Below are 26,313 nucleotides of genomic sequence, written 5' to 3'. Positions count from 1 at the left end.
TCCCAGACAATCTGCCTCCCTCACCCACACCCGTTCGGTCGCTACTCTTTGCTCCCCTTTCTCTCAGACAATCTGCCTCCCTCACCCACACGCGCTCGCTCACGACTCTCTGCTTCGCTTTCTCTCACCAAATCTGCCTCACTCACCCACACCCGCTCGGACTCCACTCTCTGCTTCCCTTTCTCTCAGACAATCTGCCTCCATCACCCACACCAGCTCGCTCTCCACTCTCTGCTTCCCGTTCTCTGAGACAATCTGCCTCCCTCAACTACACCCGTTCGCTCTCCACTCTCTGCTTACCTTTTTCTCACCCAATCTGCATCCCCCACCTACACCCGCTCGCTCTCCACTCTCTGCTTCCCTTTCTCTCATCCAATCTGCCTCCCTCACCCACACCCGCTCAGTCTCCACTCTCTGCTTCCCTTTCTGTTATCCAATCTGCCTCCCTCACCCACACCCGTTCGCTCTCCACTCTCTGCTTCCCTTTCCCTCACCCAACCTGCATCCCTCATCAACACCCGCTCGGACTCCACTCTCTGCTTAACTTTCTATCAGACAATCTGCCTCCCTCACTCACACCCGCTCCGTCGCCACTCTCTGCTTCCCCTTCTCTCACCAAATCTGCCTCCCTCACCCACACACGCGCGGACTCCACTCTCGGCTTCCCTTTCTCTCACCCAATCTGCATCCCTCACCCACACACGCTCGTTCTCCACTCTCTGCTTCCCTTTCTCTCACCCAATCTGCCTTGCTCACCGACACCCGCTCGGCATCCACTCTCTGCTTCCCTTTCTCTCACCCAATCTGCATCCCTCACCCACACACGCTCGGACTCCACTCTCTTCTTCCCTTTCTCTCAGACAATCTGGCTCCCTCACCAACACCCGCTCGGTCGCCACTCTCTGCTTCCCTTTATCTGAGACAATCTGCCTCCCTCATCCAGACCCGTTCGCTCTCCACTCTCTGCTTAGCGTTCTCTCAAACAATTTGCCTCCCTCACCCACACCCGCTCGCTCTCCACTCTGTGCTTCCCTTTCCCTCACCCAATCTGCATCCCTCACCCACACCCACTCGGACTCCACTCTCTGCTTCCCTTTCTCTCAGACAATCTGCCTCCCTCACCCACACCCGCTCGCTCTCCACTCTCTGCTTCGCGTTCTCTCAGACAATCTGCCTCCCCCACCTACACCCGCTCTTTCTCCACTCTCTGCTTACCTTTTTCTCACCCAATCTGCATCCTCCGCCCACACCCGCTCGGACTCCACTCTCTGCTTCCAGTTCTCTCAGACAATCTGCCTCCCTCACCCACACCCGCTCGCTCACCACTCTCTTCTTCCCTTTCTCTCAGACAATCTGCCTCCCTCACCCACACCCGATCGGTCGCCACTCTCTGCTTCCCTTTCTCTCAGACAATCTGCATCCCTCACCCACACCCACTCGGACTCCACTCTCTGCTTCCTTTTCTCTCACCCAATCTACCTCCCTCACTCACACCCGCTCGCTCTCCACTATCTGCTTCCCTTTCTCTCACCCAATCTGCCTCCTTCACCCTCACCCGCTCGGGCTCCACTCTCTGCATCCCTTTCTCTCACCCTATCTGCATCCCTCACCCACACCCGCTCGGACTCCACTCTCTGCTTCCCTTTCTCTCAGAAAATCTGCCTCCCGCACCAACACCCGCTCGAGCTCCACTCTCTGCATCCCTTTCTCTCCCCCTATATGCATCCCTCACCCACACCCGCTCGGACTCCACTCTCTGCTTCCCTTTCTCTCAGACAATCTGCCTCCCTCACCCACACCCGCTCGCTCTCCACTCTCTGCTTCCCGTTCTCTCAGACAATCTGCCTCCCTCACCCACACCCGCTCGCTCCCCACTCTCTGCTTCCCTTTTTCTCACCCAGTCTGCATCCCCCCACCCACACCCGCTCGGACTCCACTCTCTGCTTCCCTTTCTCTCAGACCATCTGCCTCCCTCACCCACACGCGTTCGCACTCCAGTCTCTGCTTCCCTTTCTCTCGCCCAATCTGCCCCGCGCACCCACAATCGCTCGGTCTCCACTCTCTGCTTCCCTTTCTGTCATCCAATTTGCCTCCCTCACCCACACCCGCTCGCTCTCCACTCTCTGCTTCCCTTTCTCTCACCCAATCTGCCTTCCTCACCCCCACACGTTCGGTCGCCACTCTCTGCTTCCCTTTATCTAAGACAATCTGCCTCCCTCACCCACACCCGCTCGATCTCCACTCTCTGCTTCCCGTTCTCTCAGACAATCTGCCTCCCTCAACTACACCCGCTCGCTCTCCACTCTCTGCTTCCAGTTCTCTCAGACAATCTGCCTCCCTTACTCACACCCGATTGGTGGCCACTCTCTGCTTCCCTTTCACTCAGACAATCTGCCTCCTTCATCCACACCCGTTCGCTCTCCACTCTCTGCTTCGCGTTCTCTCAGACAATTTGCCTCCCTCACCCACACCCGCTCGATCTCCACTCTCTGCTTCTGTTTCTCTCAGGCAATCTGCCTCCCTCACCCACACCCACTCGCTCTCCACTCTCTGCTTCCCGTTCTCTCAGACAATCTGCCTCCCCCACCTACACCCGCTCGCTCTCCACTCTCTGCTTACCTTTTTCCCACCCAATCTGCATCCCCCACCCTCACCCTCTCGGATTCCACTCTCTGCTTCCAGCTCTCTCAGACAATCTGCCTCCCTTACTCACACCCGATCGGTCGCCACTCTCTGCTTCCCTTTCTCTCAGACTATCTGCCCCCCTCACCCACACTCGCTCGCTCACCACTCTCTGCTTACCTTTTTCTCACCCAATCTGCAGCCCCCACCCACACCCGCTCGCTCTCCACTCTCTGCTTCCCTTTCTCTCATCCAATCTGCCTCCCTCACCCACACCCGCTCAGTCTCCACTCTCTGCTTCCCTTTCTGTTATCCAATCTGCCTCCCTCACCCACACCCGTTCGCTCTCCACTCTCTGCTTCCCTTTCCCTCACCGAACCTGCATCCCTCATCAACACCCGCTCGGACTCCACTCTCTGCTTAACTTTCTATCAGACAATCTGCCTCCCTCACTCACACCCGCTCCGTCGCCACTCTCTGCTTCCCCTTCTCTCACCAAATCTGCCTCCCTCACCCACACACGCGCGGACTCCACTCTCTGCTTCCCTTTCTCTCACCCAATCTGCATCCCTCACCCACACACGCTCGGACTCCACTCTCTGCTTCTCTTTCTCTCAGACAATCTGGCTCCCTCACCAACACCCGCTCGGTCGCCACTCTCTGCTTCCCTTTATCTGAGACAATCTGCCTCCCTCATCCAGACCCGTTCGCTCTCCACTCTCTGCTTAGCGTTCTCTCAAACAATTTGCCTCCCTCACCCACACCCGCTCGCTCTCCACTCTCTGCTTCCCTTTCCCTCACCCAATCTGCATCCCTCACCCACACCCACTCGGACTCCACTCTCTGCTTCCCTTTCTCTCAGACAATCTGCCTCCCTCACCCACACCCGCTCGCTCTCCACTCTCTGCTTCGCGTTCTCTCAGACAATCTGCCTCCCCCACCTACACCCGCTCTTTCTCCACTCTCTGCTTACCTTTTTCTCACCCAATCTGCATCCTCCGCCCACACCCGCTCGGACTCCACTCTCTGCTTCCAGTTCTCTCAGACAATCTGCCTCCCTTACTCACACCCGATCGGTCGCCACTCTCTGCTTCCCTTTATCTCAGACAATCTGCCTCCCTCACCCACACCCGCTCGCTCTCCACTCTCTTCTTCCCTTTCTCTCAGACTATCTGCCCCCCTCACCCACACCCGCTCGCTCACCACTCTCTGCTTCCCTTTCTCTCAGACAATCTGCATCCCTCACCCACACCCACTCGGACTCCACTCTCTGCTTCCTTTTCTCTCACCCAATCTACCTCCCTCACTCACACATGCTCGCTCTCCACTCTCTGCTTCCCTTTCTCTCACCCAATCTGCCTCCTTCACCCTCACCCGCTCGGGCTCCACTCTCTGCATCCCTTTCTCTCACCCTATCTGCATCCCTCACCCACACCCGCTCGGACTCCACTCTCTGCTTCCCTTTCTCTCAGAAAATCTGCCTCCCGCACCAACACCCGCTCGGGCTCCACTCTCTGCATCCCTTTCTCTCCCCCTATATGCATCCCTCACCCACACCCGCTCGGACTCCACTCTCTGCTTCCCTTTCTCTCAGACAATCTGCCTCCCTCACCCACACCCGCTCGCTCTCCACTCTCTGCTTCCCGTTCTCTCAGACTATCTGCCTCCCTCACCCACACCCGCTCGCTCCCCACTCTCTGCTTCCCTTTTTCTCACCCAGTCTGCATCCCCCCACCCACACCCGCTCGGACTCCACTCTCTGCTTCCCTTTCTCTCAGACCATCTGCCTCCCTCACCCACACGCGTTCGCACTCCAGTCTCTGCTTCCCTTTCTCTCGCCCAATCTGCCCCGCGCACCCACAATCGCTCGGTCTCCACTCTCTGCTTCCCTTTCTGTCATCCAATTTGCCTCCCTCACCCACACCCGCTCGCTCTCCACTCTCTGCTTCCCTTTCTCTCACCTAATCTGCCTTCCTCACCCCCACACGTTCGGTCGCCACTCTCTGCTTCCCTTTATCTAAGACAATCTGCCTCCCTCACCCACACCCGCTCGATCTCCACTCTCTGCTTTCCGTTCTCTCAGACAATCTGCCTCCCTCAACTACACCCGCTCGCTCTCCACTCTCTGCTTCCAGTTCTCTCAGACAATCTGCCTCCCTTACTCACACCCGATTGGTCGCCACTCTCTGCTTCCCTTTATCTCAGACAATCTGCCTCCCTCACCCACACCCGCTCGCTCTCCACTCTCTTCTTCCCTTTCTCTCACCCTATCTGCATCCCTCACCCACACCCGCTCGGACTCCACTCTCTGCTTCCCTTTCTCTCAGACAATCTGCCTCCCTCACCAACACCTTCTCGGTCGCCACTCTCTGCTTCCCTTTCTCCCAGACAATCTGCCTCCCTCACCCACACCCGTTCGGTCGCCACTCTCTGCTTCCCTTTCTTTCAGACAATCTGCCTCCCTCACCCACACCCGTTCGGTCGCCACTCTCTGCTTCCCTTTCTCTCAGACAATCTGCCTCCCTCACTCACACCCGCTCGGTCGCCACTCTTTGCTTCCCTTTCTCTCACCAAATCTGCCTCCCTCACCCACACACGCTCGGACTCCACTCTCTGCTTCCTTTTCTCTCACCCAATCTGCATCCCTCACCCACACACGCTCGCTCTCCACTCTCTGCTTCCCTTTCTCTCACCCAATCTGCCTCCTTCACCCACACGCGCTCGGACTCCACTCTCTGCTTCCTTTTCTCTCACCCAATCTGCATCCCTCACCCACACACGCTCGGACTCCACTCTCTGCTTCCCTTTCTCTCAGACAATCTGGCTCCCTCACCAACACCCGCTCGGTCGCCACTCTCTGCTTCCCTTTCACTCAGACAATCTGCCTCCCTCACCCACACCCGTTCGGTCGCCACTCTCTGCTTCCCTTTCTCTCAGACAATCTGCCTCCCTCACCCACACCCGCTCGCTCTCCACTCTCTGCTTCCCTTTCCCTCACCCAATCTGCATTCCTCACCCACACCCACTCGGACTCCACTCTCTGCTTCCCTTTCTCTCAGGCAATCTGCCTCCCTCATCCACACACGTTCGGTCGCCACTCTCTGCTTCCAGTTCTCTCAGACAATCTGCCTCCCTTACTCACACCCGATTGGTCGCCACTCTCTGCTTCCCTTTATCTCAGACAATCTGCCTCCCGCACGCACACCCGCTCGCTCTCCACTCTCTGCTTCCCTTTCTCTCAGACTATCTGCCCCCCTCACCCACACCCGCTCCCTCGCCACTCTCTGCTTCCCTTTCTCTCAGACAATCTACATCCCTCACCGACACCCACTCGGACTCCATTCTCTGCTTCCCTTTCTCTCACCCAATCTACCTGCCTCACTCACACCCGCTCGCACTCCACTCTCTGCTTCCCTTTCTGTCACCCAATCTGCCTCCTTCACCCACACCCGCTCTGGCTCCACTCTCTGCATCCCTTTCTTTCACCCTATCTGCATCCCTCACCCACACCCGCTCGGACTCCACTCTCTGCTTATCTTTCTCTCAGACAATCTGCCTCCCTCACCCACACCCGCTCGCTCTCCACTCTCTGCTTCCCTTTCTCTCACCAAATCTGCATCCCTCACCCACACACGCTCGGACTACACTCTCTGCTTCCCTTTCTCTCACCCAATCTGCATCGCTCACCCGCACCCGCTCGGTCTCCACTCTCACCCAATCTGCCTCCTTCACCCACACGCGCTCGGACTCCACTCTCTGCTTCCCATTCTCTCACCCAATCTGCATCCCTCACCCACACACGCTCGGACTCCACTCTCTGCTTCCCTTTCTCTCAGACAATCTGGCTCCCTCACCAACACCCGCTCGGTCGCCACTCTCTGCTTCCCTTTATCTGAGAAAATCTGCCTCCCTCATCCACACCCTTTCGCTCTCCACTCTCTGCTTCGCGTTCTCTCAGACAATTTGCCTCCCACACCCACATCCGCTCGCTCTCCACTCTCTGTTTCCCATTCCCTCACCCTATCTGCATCCCTCACCCACACCCACTCGGACTCCACTCTCTGCTTCCCTTTCTCTCAGACAATCTGCCTCCCTCACCCCCACACGTTCGGTCGCCACTCTCTGCTTCCCTTTTTTCTAAGACAATCTGATTCCCTCACCCACACCAGCTCGGACTCCACTCTCTGCTTCCCTTTCTCTCAGACAATCTGCCTCCCTCACCCACTCCCGCTCGCTCTCCACTCTCTGCTTCCCGTTCTCTCAGACAATCTGCCTCCCTCAGCTACAACCGCTCGCTCTCCACTCTCTGCTTACCTTTTTCTCACCCAATCTGCATCCCCCACCCACACCCGCTCGGACTCCACTCTCTGCTTCCAGTTCTCTCAGACAATCTGCCTCCCTTACTCACACCCGATTGGTCGCCACTCTCACCAAATCTGCCTCCCTCACCCACACACGCTCAGGATCCACTCTCTGCTTCCATTTCTCTCACCCAATCTGCATCCCTCACCCACACACGCTTCCTCTCCACTCTCTGCTTCCCTTTCTCTCACCCAATCTGCCTTCTCCATCCACACCCGCTCGGACTCCACTCTCTGCTTCCCTTTCTCTCAACCAATCTGCATCCCTCACCCACACACGCTCGGACTCCACTCTCTGCTTCCCTTTCTCTCAGACAATCTGGCTCCCTCATGAACACCCGCTCGGTCGCCACTCTCTGCTTCCCCTTCTCTCACCAAATCTGCCTCCCTCACCCACACACGCTCGGACTCCACTCTCTGCTTCCCTTTCTCTCACCCAATCTGCATCCCTCACCCACACACGCTCGCTCTCCACTCTCTGCTTCACTTTCTCTCACCCAATCTGCCTTCTTCACCCACACCCGCTCGGACTCCACTCTCTGCTTCCCTTTCTCTCACCCAATCTGCATCCCTCACCCACACACGCTCGGACTCCACTCTCTGCTTCCCTTTCTCTCAGACAATCTGGCTCCCTCACCAACACCCGCTCGGTCGCCACTCTCTGCTTCCCTTTACCTGAGACAATCTGCCTCCCTCATCCAGACTCGTTCGCTCTCCACTCTCTGCTTCGCGTTCTCTCTGTCAATTTGCCTCCCTCACCCACACCCGCTCGCTCTCCACTCTCTGCTTCCCTTTCCCTCACCCAATCTGCATCCCTCACCCACACCCACTCGGACTCCACTCTCTGCTTCCCTTTCTCTCAGACAATCTGCCTCCATCACCCACACCCGCTCGCTCTCCACTCTCTGCTTCCCGTTCTCACAGACAATCTGCCTCCCCCACCTACACCCGCTCTTTCTCCACTCTCTGCTTACCTTTTTCTCACCCAATCTGTGTCCTCCACCGACACCCGCTCGGACTCCACTCTCTGCTTCCAGTTCACTCAGACAATCTGCCTCCCTTACTCACACCCGATCGGTCGCCACTCTCTGCTTCCGTTTATCTCAGACAATCTGCCTCCCTCACCCACGCCCGCTCGCTCTCCACTCTCTTCTTCCCTTTCTCTCAGACTATCTGCCCCCCTCACCCACACCCGCTCGCTCACCACTCTCTGCTTCCCTTTCTCTCAGACAATCTGCATCCCTCACCCACACCCACTCGGACTCCACTCTCTGCTTCCTTTTCTCTCACCCAATCTAACTCCCTCACTCACACCCGCTCGCTCTCCACTCTCTGCTTCCCTTTCTCTCACCCAATCTGCCTCCTTCACCCACACCCGCTCGGGCTCCACTCTCTGCATCCCTTTCTCTCACCCTATCTGCATCCCTCACCCACACCCGCTCGCACTCCACTCTCTGCTTCCCTTTCTCTCAGAAAATCTGCCTCCCGCACCAACACCCGCTCGGGCTCCACTCTCTGCATCCCTTTCTCTCCCCCTATCTGCATCCCTCACCCACACCCGCTCGGACTCCACTCTCTGCTTTCCTTTCTCTCAGAAAATCTGCCTCCCTCACCCACACCCGCTCGCTCTCCACTCTCTGCTTCCCGTTCTCTCAGACAATCTGCCTCCCTCACCCACACCCGCTCGCTCCCCACTCTCTGCTTCCCTTTCTCTCATCCAATCTGCCTCCCTCACCCACACCCGCTCGCTCTCCACTCTCTGCTTCCCGTTCTCTCAGACAATCTGCCTCCCTCACCCTCACCCGCTCGCTCCCCACTCTCTGCTTCCCTTTTTCTCACCCAGTCTGCATCCCCCCACCCACACCCGCTCGGACTCCACTCTCTGCTTCCCTTTCTCTCAGACCATCTGCCTCCCTCACCCACACCCGCTCGCTCTCCACTCTCTGCTTCCCTTTCTCTCACCCAATCTGCCTTCCTCACCCACACCGGCTCGGACAGCACTCTCTGCTTCCTTTTATCTCGGTCAATCTGCCTCCCTCACCCACACCCGTTCGGTCTCCACTCTCTGCTTCCCTTTCTCTCAGACAATCTGCCTCCCTCACCCTCACACGCTCGGACTCCACTCTCTGCTTCCCTTTCTCTCAGACAATCTGCCTCCCTCACCCCCACACGTTCGGTCGCCACTCTCTGCTTCCCTTTATCTAAGACAATCTTACTCCCTCACCCACACCCGCTCGGACTCCACTCTCTGCTTCCCTTTCTCTCAGACAATCTGCCGCCCTCACCCACACCCGCTCGCTCTCCACTCTCTGCTTCCCGTTCTCTCAGACAATCTGCCTCCGTCAACTACACCCGCTCGCTCTCCACTCTCTGCTTCCAGTTCTCTCAGACAATCTGCCTCCCTTACTCACACCCGATTGGTCGCCACTCTCTGCTTCCCTTTATCTCAGACAATCTGCCTCCCTCACCCACACCCGCTCGCTCTCCACTCTCTTCTTCCCTTTCTCTCACCCTATCTGCATCCCTCACCCACACCCGCTCGGACTCCACTCTCTGCTTCCCTTTCTCTCAGACAATCTGCCTCCCTCACCAACACATTCTCGGTCGCCACTCTCTCTGCTTCCCTTTATCCCAGACAATCTGCCTCCCTCACCCACACCCGTTCGGTCGCCACTCTCTGCTTCCCTTTCTCTCAGACAATCTGCCTCCCTCACCCACACCCGTTCGGTCTCCACTCTCTGCTTCCCTTTCTCTCAGACAATCTGCCTCCCTCACTCACAACCGCTCGGTCGCCACTCTTTGCTTCCCTTTCTCTCACCAAATCTGCCTCCCTCACCCACACACGCTCGGACTCCACTCTCTGCTTCCTTTTCTCTCACCCAATCTGCATCCCTCACCCACACACGCTCGCTCTCCACTCTCTGCTTCCCTTTCTCTCACCCAATCTGCCTCCTTCACCCACACGCGCTCGGACTCCACTCTCTGCTTCCCTTTCTCTCAGACAATCTGCCTCCGTCAACTACACCCGCTCGCTCTCCACTCTCTGCTTCCAGTTCTCTCAGACAATCTGCCTCCCTTACTCACACCCGATTGGTCGCCACTCTCTGCTTCCCTTTATCTCAGACAATCTGCCTCCCTCACCCACACCCGCTCGCTCTCCACTCTCTTCTTCCCTTTCTCTCACCCTATCTGCATCCCTCACCCACACCCGCTCGGACTCCACTCTCTGCTTCCCTTTCTCTCAGACAATCTGCCTCCCTCACCAACACATTCTCGGTCGCCACTCTCTCTGCTTCCCTTTATCCCAGACAATCTGCCTCCCTCACCCACACCCGTTCGGTCGCCACTCTCTGCTTCCCTTTCTCTCAGACAATCTGCCTCCCTCACCCACACCCGTTCGGTCGCCACTCTCTGCTTCCCTTTCTCTCAGACAATCTGCCTCCCTCACTCACAACCGCTCGGTCGCCACTCTTTGCTTCCCTTTCTCTCACCAAATCTGCCTCCCTCACCCACACACGCTCGGACTCCACTCTCTGCTTCCTTTTCTCTCACCCAATCTGCATCCCTCACCCACACACGCTCGCTCTCCACTCTCTGCTTCCCTTTCTCTCACCCAATCTGCCTCCTTCACCCACACGCGCTCGGACTCCACTCTCTGCTTCCCTTTCTCTCACCCAATCTGCATCCCTCACCCACACACGCTCGGACTCCACTCTCTGCTTCCCTTTCTCTCAGACAATCTGCTCCCTCACCAACACCCGCTCGGTCGCCACTCTCTGCTTCCCTTTCACTCAGACAATCTGCCACCCTCACCCACACCCGTTCGGTCGCCACTCTCTGCTTCCCTTTCTCTCAGACACTCTGCCTCCCTCACCCACACCCGCTCGCTCTCCACTCTCTGCTTCCCTTTCCCTCACCCTATCTGCATTCCTCACCCACACCCACTCGGACTCCACTCTCTGCTTCCCTTTCTCTCAGGCAATCTGCCTCCCTCACCCACACACGTTCGGTCGCCACTCTCTGCTTCCCTTTATCTAAGACAATCTGACTACCTCAACCACACCCGCTCGGACTCCACTCTCTGCTTCCCTTTCTCTCAGACAAACTGCCTCCCTCACCCACACCCGCTTAGTCTCCACTCTCTGCTTCCCTTTCTGTTATCCAAACTGCCTCCCTCACCCACACCCGTTCGCTCTCCACTCTCTGCTTCCCTTTCCCTCACCCAATCTGCATCCCTCACCCACACCCACTCGGACTCCACTCTCTGCTTACCTTTCTCTCAGACAATCTGCCTCCCTCACCCACACCCGCTCGCTCTCCACTCTCTGCTTCCCTTTCTCTCACCAAATCTGCCTCCCTCACCCACACACGCTCGGACTACACTCTCTGCTTCCCTTTCTCTCACCCAATCTGCCTCCCTCAACTACACCCGCTCGCTCTCCACTCTCTGCTTCCAGTTCTCTCAGACAATCTGCCTCCCTTACTCACACCCGATTGGTCGCCACTCTCTGCTTCCCTTTATCTCAGACAATCTGCCTCCCTCACCCACACCCGCTCGCTCTCCACTCTCTTCTTCCCTTTCTCTCACCCTATCTGCATCCCTCACCCACACCCGCTCGGACTCCACTCTCTGCTTTCCTTTCTCTCAGACAATCTGCCTCCCTCACCCACACCCGTTCGGTCGCCACTCTCTGCTTCCCTTTCTCTCAGACAATCTGCCTCCCTCACCCACACCCGTTCGGTCGCCACTCTCTGCTTCCCTTTCTCTCAGACAATCTGCCTCCCTCACTCACAACCGCTCGGTCGCCACTCTTTGCTTCCCTTTCTCTCACCAAATCTGCCTCCCTCACCCACACACGCTCGGACTCCACTCTCTGCTTCCTTTTCTCTCACCCAATCTGCATCCCTCACCCACACACGCTCGCTCTCCACTCTCTGCTTCCCTTTCTCTCACCCAATCTGCCTCCTTCACCCACACGCGCTCGGACTCCACTCTCTGCTTCCCTTTCTCTCACCCAATCTGCATCCCTCACCCACACACGCTCGGACTCCACTCTCTGCTTCCCTTTCTCTCAGACAATCTGCTCCCTCACCAACACCCGCTCGGTCGCCACTCTCTGCTTCCCTTTCTCTCACCCAATCTGCCTCCCTCACCCACACCCGTTCGGTCGCCACTCTCTGCTTCCCTTTCTCTCAGACACTCTGCCTCCCTCACCTACACCCGCTCGCTCTCCACTCTCTGCTTCCCTTTCCCTCACCCTATCTGCATTCCTCACCCACACCCACTCGGACTCCACTCTCTGCTTCCCTTTCTCTCAGGCAATCTGCCTCCCTCACCCACACACGTTCGGTCGCCACTCTCTGCTTCCCTTTATCTAAGACAATCTGACTACCTCAACCACACCCGCTCGGACTCCACTCTCTGCTTCCCTTTCTCTCAGACAAACTGCCTCCCTCACCCACACCCGCTTAGTCTCCACTCTCTGCTTCCCTTTCTGTTATCCAAACTGCCTCCCTCACCCACACCCGTTCGCTCTCCACTCTCTGCTTCCCTTTCCCTCACCCAATCTGCATCCCTCACCCACACCCACTCGGACTCCACTCTCTGCTTACCGTTCTCTCAGACAATCTGCCTCCCTCACCCACACCCGCTCGCTCTCCACTCTCTGCTTCCCTTTCTCTCACCAAATCTGCCTCCCTCACCCACACACGCTCGGACTACACTCTCTGCTTCCCTTTCTCTCACCCAATCTGCCTCCCTCAACTACACCCGCTCGCTCTCCACTCTCTGCTTCCAGTTCTCTCAGACAATCTGCCTCCCTTACTCACACCCGATTGGTCGCCACTCTCTGCTTCCCTTTACCTCAGACAATCTGCCTCCCTCGCCCACACCCGCTCGCTCTCCACTCTCTTCTTCCCTTTCTCTCACCCTATCTGCATCCCTCACCCACACCCGCTCGGACTCCACTCTCTGCTTCCCTTTCTCTCAGACAATCTGCCTCCCTCACCAACACCTTCTCGGTCGCCACTCTCTCTGCTTCCCTTTCTCCCAGACAATCTGCCTCCCTCACCCACACCCGTTCGGTCGCCACTCTCTGCTTCCCTTTCTCTCAGACAATCTGCCTCCCTCACCCACACCCGTTCGGTCGCCACTCTCTGCTTCCCTTTCTCTCAGACAATCTGCCTCCCTCACTCACAACCGCTCGGTCGCCACTCTTTGCTTCCCTTTCTCTCACCAAATCTGCCTCCCTCACCCACACACGCTCGGACTCCACTCTCTGCTTCCTTTTCTCTCACCCAATCTGCATCCCTCACCCACACACGCTCGCTCTCCACTCTCTGCTTCCCTTTCTCTCACCCAATCTGCCTCCTTCACCCACACGCGCTCGGACTCCACTCTCTGCTTCCCTTTCTCTCAACCAATCTGCATCCCTCACCCACACACGCTCGGACTCCACTCTCTGCTTCCCTTTCTCTCAGACAATCTGCTCCCTCACCAACACCCGCTCGGTCGCCACTCTCTGCTTCCCTTTCACTCAGACAATCTGCCTCCCTCACCCACACCCGTTCGGTCGCCACTCTCTGCTTCCCTTTCTCTCAGACAATCTGCCTCCCTCACCCACACCCGCTCGCTCTCCACTCTCTGCTTCCCTTTCCCTCACCCTATCTGCATTCCTCACCCACACCCACTCGGACTCCACTCTCTGCTTCCCTTTCTCTCAGGCAATCTGCCTCCCTCACCCACACACGTTCGGTCGCCACTCTCTGCTTCCCTTTATCTAAGACAATCTGACTACCTCAACCACACCCGCTCGGACTCCACTCTCTGCTTCCCTTTCTCTCAGACAAACTGCCTCCCTCACCCACACCCGCTCAGTCTCCACTCTCTGCTTCCCTTTCTGTTATCCAAACTGCCTCCCTCACCCACACCCACTCGGACTCCACTCTCTGCTTACCTTTCTCTCAGACAATCTGCCTCCCTCACCCACACCCGCTCGCTCTCCACTCTCTGCTTCCCTTTCTCTCACCAAATCTGCCTCCCTCACCCACACACGCTCGGACTACACTCTCTGCTTCCCTTTCTCTCACCCAATCTGCCTCCCTCACCCACACCCGCTCGCTCTCCACTCTCTGCTTCCCTTTCTCTCACCAAATCTGCCTCCCTCACCCACACACGCTCGGAATACACTCTCTGCTTCCCTTTCTCTCACCCAATCTGCATCCCTCACCCACACACGCTCGGACTCCACTCTCTGCTTCCCTTTATCTAAGACAATCTGACTACCTCAACCACACCCGCTCGGACTCCACTCTCTGCTTCCCTTTCTCTCAGACAAACTGCCTCCCTCACCCACACCCGCTCGGTTTCCACTCTCTGCTTCGCGTTCTCTCAGACAATTTGCCTCCCACACCCACATCCGCTCGCTCTCCACTCTCTGTTTCCCATTCCCTCACCCAATCTGCATCCCTCACCCAGACCCACTCGGACTCCACTCTCTGCTTACCTTTCTCTCAGACAATCTGCCTCCCTCACCCACACCCGCTCGCTCTCCACTCTCTGCTTCCCTTTCTCTCACCAAATCTGCCTCCCTCACCCACACACGCTCGGACTACACTCTCTGCTTCCCTTTCTCTCACCCAATCTGCCTCCCTCAACTACACCCGCTCGCTCTCCACTCTCTGCTTCCAGTTCTCTCAGACAATCTGCCTCCCTTACTCACACCCGATTGGTCGCCACTCTCTGCTTCCCTTTATCTCAGACAATCTGCCTCCCTCACCCACACCCGCTCGCTCTCCACTCTCTTCTTCCCTTTCTCTCACCCTATCTGCATCCCTCACCCACACCCGCTCGGACTCCACTCTCTGCTTCCCTTTCTCTCAGACAATCTGCCTCCCTCACCAACACCTTCTCGGTCGCCACTCTCTCTGCTTCCCTTTCTCCCAGACAATCTGCCTCCCTCACCCACACCCGTTCGGTCGCCACTCTCTGCTTCCCTTTCTCTCAGACAATCTGCCTCCCTCACCCACACCCGCTCGCTCTCCACTCTCTGCTTCCCTTTCCCTCACCCTATCTGCATTCCTCACCCACACCCACTCGGACTCCACTCTCTGCTTCCCTTTCTCTCAGGCAATCTGCCTCCCTCACCCACACACGTTCGGTCGCCACTCTCTGCTTCCCTTTATCTAAGACAATCTGACTACCTCAACCACACCCGCTCGGACTCCACTCTCTGCTTCCCTTTCTCTCAGACAAACTGCCTCCCTCACCCACACCCGCTCAGTCTCCACTCTCTGCTTCCCTTTCTGTTATCCAAACTGCCTCCCTCACCCACACCCGTTCGCTCTCCACTCTCTGCTTCCCTTTCCCTCACCCAATCTGCATCCCTCACCCACACCCACTCGGACTCCACTCTCTGCTTACCTTTCTCTCAGACAATCTGCCTCCCTCACCCACACCCGCTCGCTCTCCACTCTCTGCTTCCCTTTCTCTCACCAAATCTGCCTCCCTCACCCACACACGCTCGGACTACACTCTCTGCTTCCCTTTCTCTCACCCAATCTGCATCCCTCACCCGCACCCGCTCGGTCTCCACTCTCTGCTTCCCTTTCTCTCACCCAATCTGCCTCCTTCACCCACACGCGCTCGGACTCCACTCTCTGCTTCCCTTTCTCGAACCCAATCTGCATCCCTCACCCACACACGCTCGGACTCCACTCTCTGCTTCCCTTTCTCTCAGACAAACTGCCTCCCTCACCCACACCCGCTCGGTTTCCACTCTCTGCTTCGCGTTCTCTCAGACAATTTGCCTCCCACACCCACATCCGCTCGCTCTCCACTCTCTGTTTGCCATTCCCTCACCCAATCTGCATCCCTCACCCAGACCCACTCGGACTCCACTCTCTGCTTCCCTTTCTCTCAGACAATCTGGCTCCCTCACCAACACCCGCTCGGTCGCCACTCTCTGCTTCCCTTTATCTGAGAAAATCTGCCTCCCTCATCCACACCCGTTCGCTCTCCACTCTCTGCTTCTCGTTCTCTCAGACAATTTGCCTCCCACACCCACATCCGCTCGCTCTCCACTCTCTGTTTCCCATTCCCTCACCCAATCTGCATCCCTCACCCACACCCACTCGGACTCCACTCTCTGCTTCCCTTTCTATCAGACAATCTGCCTCCCTCACCCCCACACGTTCGGTCGCCACTCTCTGCTTCCCTTTATCTAAGAAAATCTGACTCCCTCACCCACACCCGCTCGGACTCCACTCTCTGCTTCCCTTTCTCTCACCCAATCTGCATCCCTCACCCACACACGCTCGGACTCCACTCTCTGCTTCCCTTTCTCTCAGACAATCTGCTCCCTCACCAACACCCGCTCGGTCGCCACTCTCTGCTTCCCTTTCACTCAGACAATCTGCCTCCCTCACCCAAACCCGTTCGGTCGCCACTCTCTGCTTCCCTTTCTCTCAGACAATCTGCCTCCCTCACCCACACCCGCTCGCTCTCCACTCTCTGCTTCCCTTTCCCTCACCCTATCTGCATTCCTCACCCACACCCACTCGGACTCCACTCTCTGCTTCCCTTTCTCTCAGGCAATCTGCCTCCCTCACCCACACACGTTCGGTCGCCACTCTCTGCTTCCCTTTATCTAAGACAATCTGACTACCTCAACCACACCCGCTCGGACTCCACTCTCTGCTTCCCTTTCTCTCAGACAAACTGCCTCCCTCACCCACACCCGCTCAGTCTCCACTCTCTGCTTCCCTTTCTGTTATCCAAACTGCCTCCCTCACCCACACCCGTTCGCTCTCCACTCTCTGCTTCCCTTTCCCTCACCCAATCTGCATCCCTCACCCACACCCACTCGGACTCCACTCTCTGCTTACCTTTCTCTCAGACAATCTGCCTCCCTCACCCACACCCGCTCGCTCTCCACTCTCTGCTTCCCTTTCTCTCACCAAATCTGCCTCCCTCACCCACACACGCTCGGACTACACTCTCTGCTTCCCTTTCTCTCACCCAATCTGCCTCCCTCAACCACACCCGCTCGCTCTCCACTCTCTGCTTCCCTTTCTCTCACCAAATCTGCCTCCCTCACCCACACACGCTCGGACTACACTCTCTGCTTCCCTTTCTCTCACCCAATCTGCATCCCTCACCCACACACGCTCGGACTCCACTCTCTGCTTCCCTTTATCTAAGACAATCTGACTACCTCAACCACACCCGCTCGGACTCCACTCTCTGCTTCCCTTTCTCTCAGACAAACTGCCTCCCTCACCCACACCCGCTCGGTTTCCACTCTCTGCTTCGCGTTCTCTCAGACAATTTGCCTCCCACACCCACATCCGCTCGCTCTCCACTCTCTGTTTCCCATTCCCTCACCCAATCTGCATCCCTCACCCAGACCCACTCGGACTCCACTCTCTGCTTACCTTTCTCTCAGACAATCTGCCTCCCTCACCCACACCCGCTCGCTCTCCACTCTCTGCTTCCCTTTCTCTCACCAAATCTGCCTCCCTCACCCACACACGCTCGGACTACACTCTCTGCTTCCCTTTCTCTCACCCAATCTGCCTCCCTCAACTACACCCGCTCGCTCTCCACTCTCTGCTTCCAGTTCTCTCAGACAATCTGCCTCCCTTACTCACACCCGATTGGTCGCCACTCTCTGCTTCCCTTTATCTCAGACAATCTGCCTCCCTCACCCACACCCGCTCGCTCTCCACTCTCTTCTTCCCTTTCTCTCACCCTATCTGCATCCCTCACCCACACCCGCTCGGACTCCACTCTCTGCTTCCCTTTCTCTCAGACAATCTGCCTCCCTCACCAACACCTTCTCGGTCGCCACTCTCTCTGCTTCCCTTTCTCCCAGACAATCTGCCTCCCTCACCCACACCCGTTCGGTCGCCACTCTCTGCTTCCCTTTCTCTCAGACAATCTGCCTCCCTCACCCACACCCGCTCGCTCTCCACTCTCTGCTTCCCTTTCCCTCACCCTATCTGCATTCCTCACCCACACCCGCTCGCTCTCCACTCTCTGCTTACAGTTCTCTCAGACAATCTGCCTCCCTTACACACACCCGATTGGTCGCCAATCTCTGCTTCCCTTTATCTCAGACAATCTGCCTCCCTCACCCACACCCGCTCGCTCTCCACTCTCTCCTTCCCTTTCTCTCACCCTATCTGCATCCCTCACCCACACCCGCTCGGACTCCACTCTCTGCTTCCCTTTCTCTCAGACAATCTGCCTCCCTCACCAACACCTTCTCGGTCGCCACTCTCTCTGCTTCCCTTTCTCCCAGACAATCTGCCTCCCTCACCCACACCCGTTCGGTCGCCACTCTCTGCTTCCCTTTCTCTCAGACAATCTGCCTCCCTCACCCACACCCGTTCGGTCGCCACTCTCTGCTTCCCTTTCTCTCAGACAATCTGCCTCCCTCACTCACAACCGCTCGGTCGCCACTCTTTGCTTCCCTTTCTCTCACCAAATCTGCCTCCCTCACCCACACACGCTCGGACTCCACTCTCTGCTTCCTTTTCTCTCACCCAATCTGCATCCCTCACCCACACACGCTCGCTCTCCACTCTCTGCTTCCCTTTCTCTCACCCAATCTGCCTCCTTCACCCACACGCGCTCGGACTCCACTCTCTGCTTCCCTTTCTCTCACCCAATCTGCATCCCTCACCCACACACGCTCGGACTCCACTCTCTGCTTCCCTTTCTCTCAGACAATCTGCTCCCTCACCAACACCCGCTCGGTCGCCACTCTCTGTATCCCTTTCACTCAGACAATCTGCCTCCCTCACCCACGCCCGTTCGGTCGCCACTCTCTGCTTCCCTTTCTCTCAGACAATCTGCCTCCCTCACCCACACCCGCTCGCTCTCCACTCTCTGCTTCCCTTTCCCTCACCCTATCTGCATTCCTCACCCACACCCACTCGGACTCCACTCCCTGCTTCCCTTTCTCTCAGGCAATCTGCCTCCCTCACCCACACACGTTCGGTCGCCACTCTCTGCTTCCCTTTATCTCAGACAATCTGACTACCTCAACCACACCCGCTCGGACTCCACTCTCTGCTTCCCTTTCTCTCAGACAAACTGCCTCCCTCACCCACACCCGCTCAGTCTCCACTCTCTGCTTCCCTTTCTGTTATCCAAACTGCCTCCCTCACCCACACCCGTTCGCTCTCCACTCTCTGCTTCCCTTTCCCTCACCCAATCTGCATCCCTCACCCACACCCGCTCGGACTCCACTCTCTGCTTACCTTTCTCTCAGGCAATCTGCCTCCCTCACCCACACCCGCTCGCTCTCCACTCTCTGCTTCCCTTTCTCTCACCAAATCTGCCTCCCTCACCCACACACGCTCGGACTACACTCTCTGCTTCCCTTTCTCTCACCCAATCTGCATCCCTCACCCGCACCCGCTCGGTCTTCACTCTCTGCTTCCCTTTCTCTCACCCAATCTGCCTCCTTCACCCACACGCGCTCGGACTCCACTCTCTGCTTCCCTTTCTCGAACCCAATCTGCATCCCTCACCCACACGCGCTCGGACTCCACTCTCTGCTTCCCTTTGTCTCAGACAATCTGCCTCCCTCACCCACACACGTTCGGTCGCCACTCTCTGCTTCCCTTTATCTAAGACAATCTGACTACCTCAACCACACCCGCTCGGACTCCAGTCTCTGCTTCCCTTTCTCTCAGACAAACTGCCTCCCTCACCCACACCCGCTCAGTCTCCACTCTCTGCTTCCCTTTCTGTTATCCAAACTGCCTCCCTCACCCACACCCGTTCGCTCTCCACTCTCTGCTTCCCTTTCCCTCACCCAATCTGCATCCCTCACCCACACCCGCTCGGACTCCACTCTCTGCTTACCTTTCTCTCAGACAATCTGCCTCCCTCACCCACACCCGCTCGCTCTCCACTCTCTGCTTCCCTTTCTCTCACCAAATCTGCCTCCCTCACCCACACCCGCTCGGTCTCCACTCTGCTTCCCTTTCTCTCACCCAATCTGCCTCCTTCACCCACACCCGCTCGGACTCCACTCTCTGCTTCCCTTTCTCTCAGACAATCTGCCACCCTCACCCACACCTGCTCGCTCTCCACTCTCTGCTTCCCGTTCTCTCAGACAATCTGCCTCCCTCAACTACAACCGCTCGCTCTCCACTCTCTGCTTACCTTTTTCTCACCCAATCTGCATCCCCACCCACACCCGCTCGGACTCCACTCTCTCCTTCCAGTTCTCTCAGACAATCTGCCTCCCTCACCCACACACGCTCGGATTCCACTCTCTGCTTCCCTTTCTCTCAGACAATCTGGCTCCCTCACCAACACTCACTCGGTCGTACTCTCTGCTTCCCTTTACCTGAGACAATCTGCCTCCCTCATCCAGACTCGTTCGCTCTCCACTCTCTGCTTCGCGTTCTCTCAGACAATTTGCCTCCCTCACCCACACCCGCTCGCTCTCCACTCTCTGCTTCCCTTTCCCTCACCCAATCTGCATCCCTCACCCACACCCGCTCGCTCCCCACTCTCTGCTTCCCTTTCTCTCATCCAATCTGCCTCCCTCACCCACACCCGCTCGCTCTCCACTCTCTGCTTCCCGTTCTCTCAGACAATCTGCCTCCCTCACCCTCACCCGCTCGCTCCCCACTCTCTGCTTCCCTTTTTCTCACCCAGTCTGCATCCCCCCACCCACACCCGCTCGGACTCCACTCTCTGCTTCCCTTTCTCTCAGACCATCTGCCTCCCTCACCCACACGCGTTCGCACTCCAGTCTCTGCTTCCCTTTCTCTCGCCCAATCTGCCCCGCGCACCCACAATCGCTCGGTCTCCACTCTCTGCTTCCCTTTCTGTCATCCAATTTGCCTCCCTCACCCACACCCGCTCGCTCTCCACTCTCTGCTTCCCTTTCTCTCACCCAATCTGCCTTCCTCACCCACACCCGCTCGGACAGCACTCTCTGCTTCCCTTTATCTCGGACAATCTGCCTCCCTCACCCACACCCATTCGGTCTCCACTCTCTGCTTCCCTTTCTCTCAGACAATCTGCCTCCCTCACCCTCACCCGCTCGGACTCCACTCTCTGCTTCCCTTTCTCTCAGACAATCTGCCTCCCTCACCCCCACACGTTCGGTCGCCACTCTCTGCTTCCATTTATCTAAGACAATCTTACTCCCTCACCCACACCCGCTCGGACTCCACTCTCTGCTTCCCTTTCTCTCAGACAATCTGCCTCCCTCACCCACACCCGCTCGCTCTCCACTCTCTGCTTCCCGTTCTCTCAGACAATCTGCCTCCCTCAACTACACCCGCTCGCTCTCCACTCTCTGCTTACAGTTCTCTCAGACAATCTGCCTCCCTTACTCACACCCGATTGGTCGCCACTCTCTGCTTCCCTTTATCTCAGACAATCTGCCTCCCTCACCCACACCCGCTCGCTCTCCACTCTCTTCTTCCCTTTCTCTCACCCTATCTGCATCCCTCACCCACACCCGCTCGGACTCCACTCTCTGCTTCCCTTTCTCTCAGACAATCTGCCTCCCTCACCAACACCTTCTCGGTCGCCACTCTCTGCTTCCCTTTCTCCCAGACAATCTGCCTCCCTCACCCACACCCGTTCGGTCGCCACTCTCTGCTTCCCTTTCTCTCAGACAATCTGCCTCCCTCACCCACACTCGTTCGGTCGCCACTCTCTGCTTCCCTTTCTCTCAGACAATCTGCCTCCCTTACACACACCCGATTGGTTGCCAATCTCTGCTTCCCTTTATCTCAGACAATCTGCCTCCCTCACCCACACCCGCTCGCTCTCCACTCTCTCCTTCCCTTTCTCTCACCCTATCTGCATCCCTCACCCACACCCGCTCGGACTCCACTCTCTGCTTCCCTTTCTCTCAGACAATCTGCCTCCCTCACCAACACCTTCTCGGTCGCCACTCCCTCTGCTTCCCTTTCTCCCAGACAATCTGCCTCCCTCACCCACACCCGTTCGGTCGCCACTCTCTGCTTCCCTTTCTCTCAGACAATCTGCCTCCCTCACCCACACCCGTTCGGTCGCCACTCTCTGCTTCCCTTTCTCTCAGACAATCTGCCTCCCTCACTCACAACCGCTCGGTCGCCACTCTTTGCTTCCCTTTCTCTCACCAAATCTGCCTCCCTCACCCACACACGCTCGCTCTCCACTCTCTGCTTCCCTTTCTCTCACCCAATCTGCCTCCTTCACCCACACGCGCTCGGACTCCACTCTCTGCTTCCCTTTCTCTCACCCAATCTGCATCCCTCACCCACACACGCTCGGACTCCACTCTCTGCTTCCCTTTCTCTCAGACAATCTGCTCCCTCACCAACACCCGCTCGGTCGCCACTCTCTGTATCCCTTTCACTCAGACAATCTGCCTCCCTCACCCACACCCGTTCGGTCGCCACTCTCTGCTTCCCTTTCTCTCAGACAATCTGCCTCCCTCACCCACACCCGCTCGCTCTCCACTCTCTGCTTCCCTTTCCCTCACCCTATCTGCATTCCTCACCCACACCCACTCGGACTCCACTCCCTGCTTCCCTTTCTCTCAGGCAATCTGCCTCCCTCACCCACACACGTTCGGTCGCCACTCTCTGCTTCCCTTTCTGTTATCCAAACTGCCTCCCTCACCCACACCCGTTCGCTCTCCACTCTCTGCTTCCCTTTCCCTCACCCAATCTGCATCCCTCACCCACACCCGCTCGGACTCCACTCTCTGCTTACCTTTCTCTCAGGCAATCTGCCTCCCTCACCCACACCCGCTCGCTCTCCACTCTCTGCTTCCCTTTCTCTCACCAAATCTGCCTCCCTCACCCACACACGCTCGGACTACACTCTCTGCTTCCCTTTCTCTCACCCAATCTGCATCCCTCACCCGCACCCGCTCGGTCTTCACTCTCTGCTTCCCTTTCTCTCACCCAATCTGCCTCCTTCACCCACACGCGCTCGGACTCCACTCTCTGCTTCCCTTTCTCGAACCCAATCTGCATCCCTCACCCACACGCGCTCGGACTCCACTCTCTGCTTCCCTTTGTCTCAGACAATCTGCCTCCCTCACCCACACCCGCTCGCTCTCCACTCTCTGCTTCCCTTTCTCTCACCAAATCTGCCTCCCTCAACCACACCCGCTCGGACTCCAGTCTCTGCTTCCCTTTCTCTCAGACAAACTGCCTCCCTCACCCACACCCGCTCAGTCTCCACTCTCTGCTTCCCTTTCTGTTATCCAAACTGCCTCCCTCACCCACACCCGTTCGCTCTCCACTCTCTGCTTCCCTTTCCCTCACCCAATCTGCATCCCTCACCCACACCCGCTCGGACTCCACTCTCTGCTTACCTTTCTCTCAGACAATCTGCCTCCCTCACCCACACCCGCTCGCTCTCCACTCTCTGCTTCCCTTTCTCTCACCAAATCTGCCTCCCTCACCCACACACGCTCGGACTACACTCTCTGCTTCCCTTTCTCTCACCCAATCTGCATCCCTCACCCGCACCCGCTCGGTCTCCACTCTGCTTCCCTTTCTCTCACCCAATCTGCCTCCTTCACCCACACGCGCTCGGACTCCACTCTCTGCTTCCCTTTCTCGAACCCAATCTGCATCCCTCACCCACACCCGCTCGGACTCCACTCTCTGCTTCCCTTTCTCTCAGACAATCTGGCTCCCTCACCAACACCCGCTCGGTCTCCACTCTCTGCTTCGCGTTCTCTCAGACAATTTGCCTCCCACACCCACATCCGCTCGCTCTCCACTCTCTGTTTCTCATTCCCTCACCCAATCTGCATCCCTCACCCAGACCCACTCGGACTCCACTCTCTGCTTCCCTTTCTCTCAGACAATCTGGCTCCCTCACCAACACCCGCTCGGTCGCCACTCTCTGCTTCCCTTTATCTGAGAAAATCTGCCTCCCTCATCCACACCCGTTCGCTCTCCACTCTCTGCTTCTCGTTCTCTCAGACAATTTGCCTCCCACACCCACATCCGCTCGCTCTCCACTCTCTGTTTCCCATTCCCTCACCCAATCTGCATCCCTCACCCACACCCACTCGGACTCCACTCTCTGCTTCCCTTTCTATCAGACAATCTGCCTCCCTCACCCCCACACGTTCGGTCGCCACTCTCTGCTTCCCTTTATCTAAGAAAATCTGACTCCCTCACCCACACCCGCTCGGACTCCACTCTCTGCTTCCCTTTCTCTCAGACAATCTGCCTCCCTCACCCACACCCGCTCGCTCTCCACTCTCTGCTTCCCGTTCTCTCAGACAATCTGCCTCCCTCAACTACAACCGCTCGCTCTCCACTCTCTGCTTACCTTTCTCTCACCCAATCTGCATCCCCCACCCACACCCGCTCAGACTCCACTCTCTCCTTCCAGTTCTCTCAGACAATCTGCCTCCCTCACCCACACACGCTCGGATTCCACTCTCTGCTTCCCTTTCTCTCAGACAATCTGGCTCCCTCACCAACACTCGCTCGGTCGCCACTCTCTGCTTCCCTTTACCTGAGACAATCTGCCTCCCTCATCCAGACTCGTTCGCTCTCCACTCTCTGCTTCGCGTTCTCTCAGACAATTTGCCTCCCTCACCCACACCCGCTCGCTCTCCACTCACTGCTTCCCTTTCCCTCACCCAATCTGCATCCCTCACCCACACCCACTCGGACTCCACTCTCTGCTTCTCTTTCTCTCAGACAATCTGCCTCCCTCACCACACCCGCTCGCTCTCCAATCTCTGCTTCCCGTTCTCTCAGACATTCTGCCGCCCCCACCTACCCCCGCTCTTTCTCCACTCTCTGCTTACCTTTTTCTCACCCAATCTGTATCCTCCACCCACACCGGCTCGGACTTCACTCTCTGCTTCCAGTTCTCTCAGACAATCTGCCTCCCTTACTCACACCCGATCGGTCGCCACTCTCTGCTTCCGTTTATCTCAGACAATCTGCCTCCCTCACCCACACCCGCTCGCTCTCCACTCTCTTCTTCCATTTCTCTCAGACTATCTGCCCCCCTCACCCACACCCGCTCACTCACCACTCTCTGCTTCCCTTTCTCTCAGACAATCTGCATCCCTCACCCACACCCACTCGGACTCCACTCTCTGCTTCCTTTCTCTCACCCAATCTACCTCCCTCACTCACACCCGCTCGCTCTCCACTCTCTGCTTCCCTTTCTCTCACCCAATCTGCCTCTTTCACCCACACCCGCTCGGGCTCCACTCTCTGCATCCCTTTCTCTCACCCTATCTGCATCCCTCACCCACACCCGCTCGGACTCCACTCTCTGCTTCCCTTTCTCTCAGAAAATCTGCCTCCCGCACCAACACCCGCACGGGCTCCACTCTCTGCATCCCTTTCTCTCCCCCTATCTGCATCCCTCACCCACACCCGCTCGGACTCCACTCTCTGCTTCCCTTTCTCTCAGAAAATCTGCCTCCCTCACCCACACCCGCTCGCTCTCCACTCTCTGCTTCCCGTTCTCTCAGACAATCTGCCTCCCTCACCCACACCCGCTCGCTCCCCACTCTCTGCTTCCCTTTCTCTCATCCAATCTGCCTCCCTCACCCACACCCGCTCGCTCTCCATTCTCTGCTTCCCGTTCTCTCAGACAATCTGCCTCCCTCACCCTCACCCGCTCGCTCCCCACTCTCTGCTTCCCTTTCTCTCAGACCATCTGCCTCCCTCACCCACACGCGTTCGCACTCCAGTCTCTGCTTCCCTTTCTCTCGCCCAATCTGCCCCGCGCACCCACAATCGCTCGGTCTCCACTCTCTGCTTCCCTTTCTCTCACCCAATCTGCCTTCCTCACCCACACCCGCTCGGACAGCACTCTCTGCTTCTCTTTCTCTCAGACAATCTGCCTCCCTCACCACACCCGCTCGCTCTCCAATCTCTGCTTCCCTTTATCTCGGACAATCTGCCTCCCTCACCCACACCCGTTCGGTCTCCACTCTCTGCTTCCCTTTCTCTCAGACAATCTGCCTCCCTCACCCTCACCCGCTCGGACTCCACTCTCTGCTTCCCTTTCTCTCAGACAATCTGCCTCCCTCACCCCCACACGTTCGGTCGCCACTCTCTGCTTCCATTTATCTAAGACAATCTTACTCCCTCACCCACACCCGCTCGGACTCCACTCTCTGCTTCCCTTTCTCTCAGACAATCTGCCTCCCTCACCCACACCCGCTCGCTCTCCACTCTCTGCTTCCCGTTCTCTCAGACAATCTGCCTCCCTCAACTACACCCGCTCGCTCTCCACTCTCTGCTTACAGTTCTCTCAGACAATCTGCCTCCCTTACTCACACCCGATTGGTCGCCACTCTCT

Source organism: Scyliorhinus torazame, chromosome 20, assembly GCF_047496885.1.
Source record: "Scyliorhinus torazame isolate Kashiwa2021f chromosome 20, sScyTor2.1, whole genome shotgun sequence".
NCBI classification, from domain to species: domain Eukaryota; kingdom Metazoa; phylum Chordata; class Chondrichthyes; order Carcharhiniformes; family Scyliorhinidae; genus Scyliorhinus; species Scyliorhinus torazame.
The sequence above is the reverse complement of the archived record's forward strand: the minus strand, read 5'-3'. Positions refer to the sequence as shown.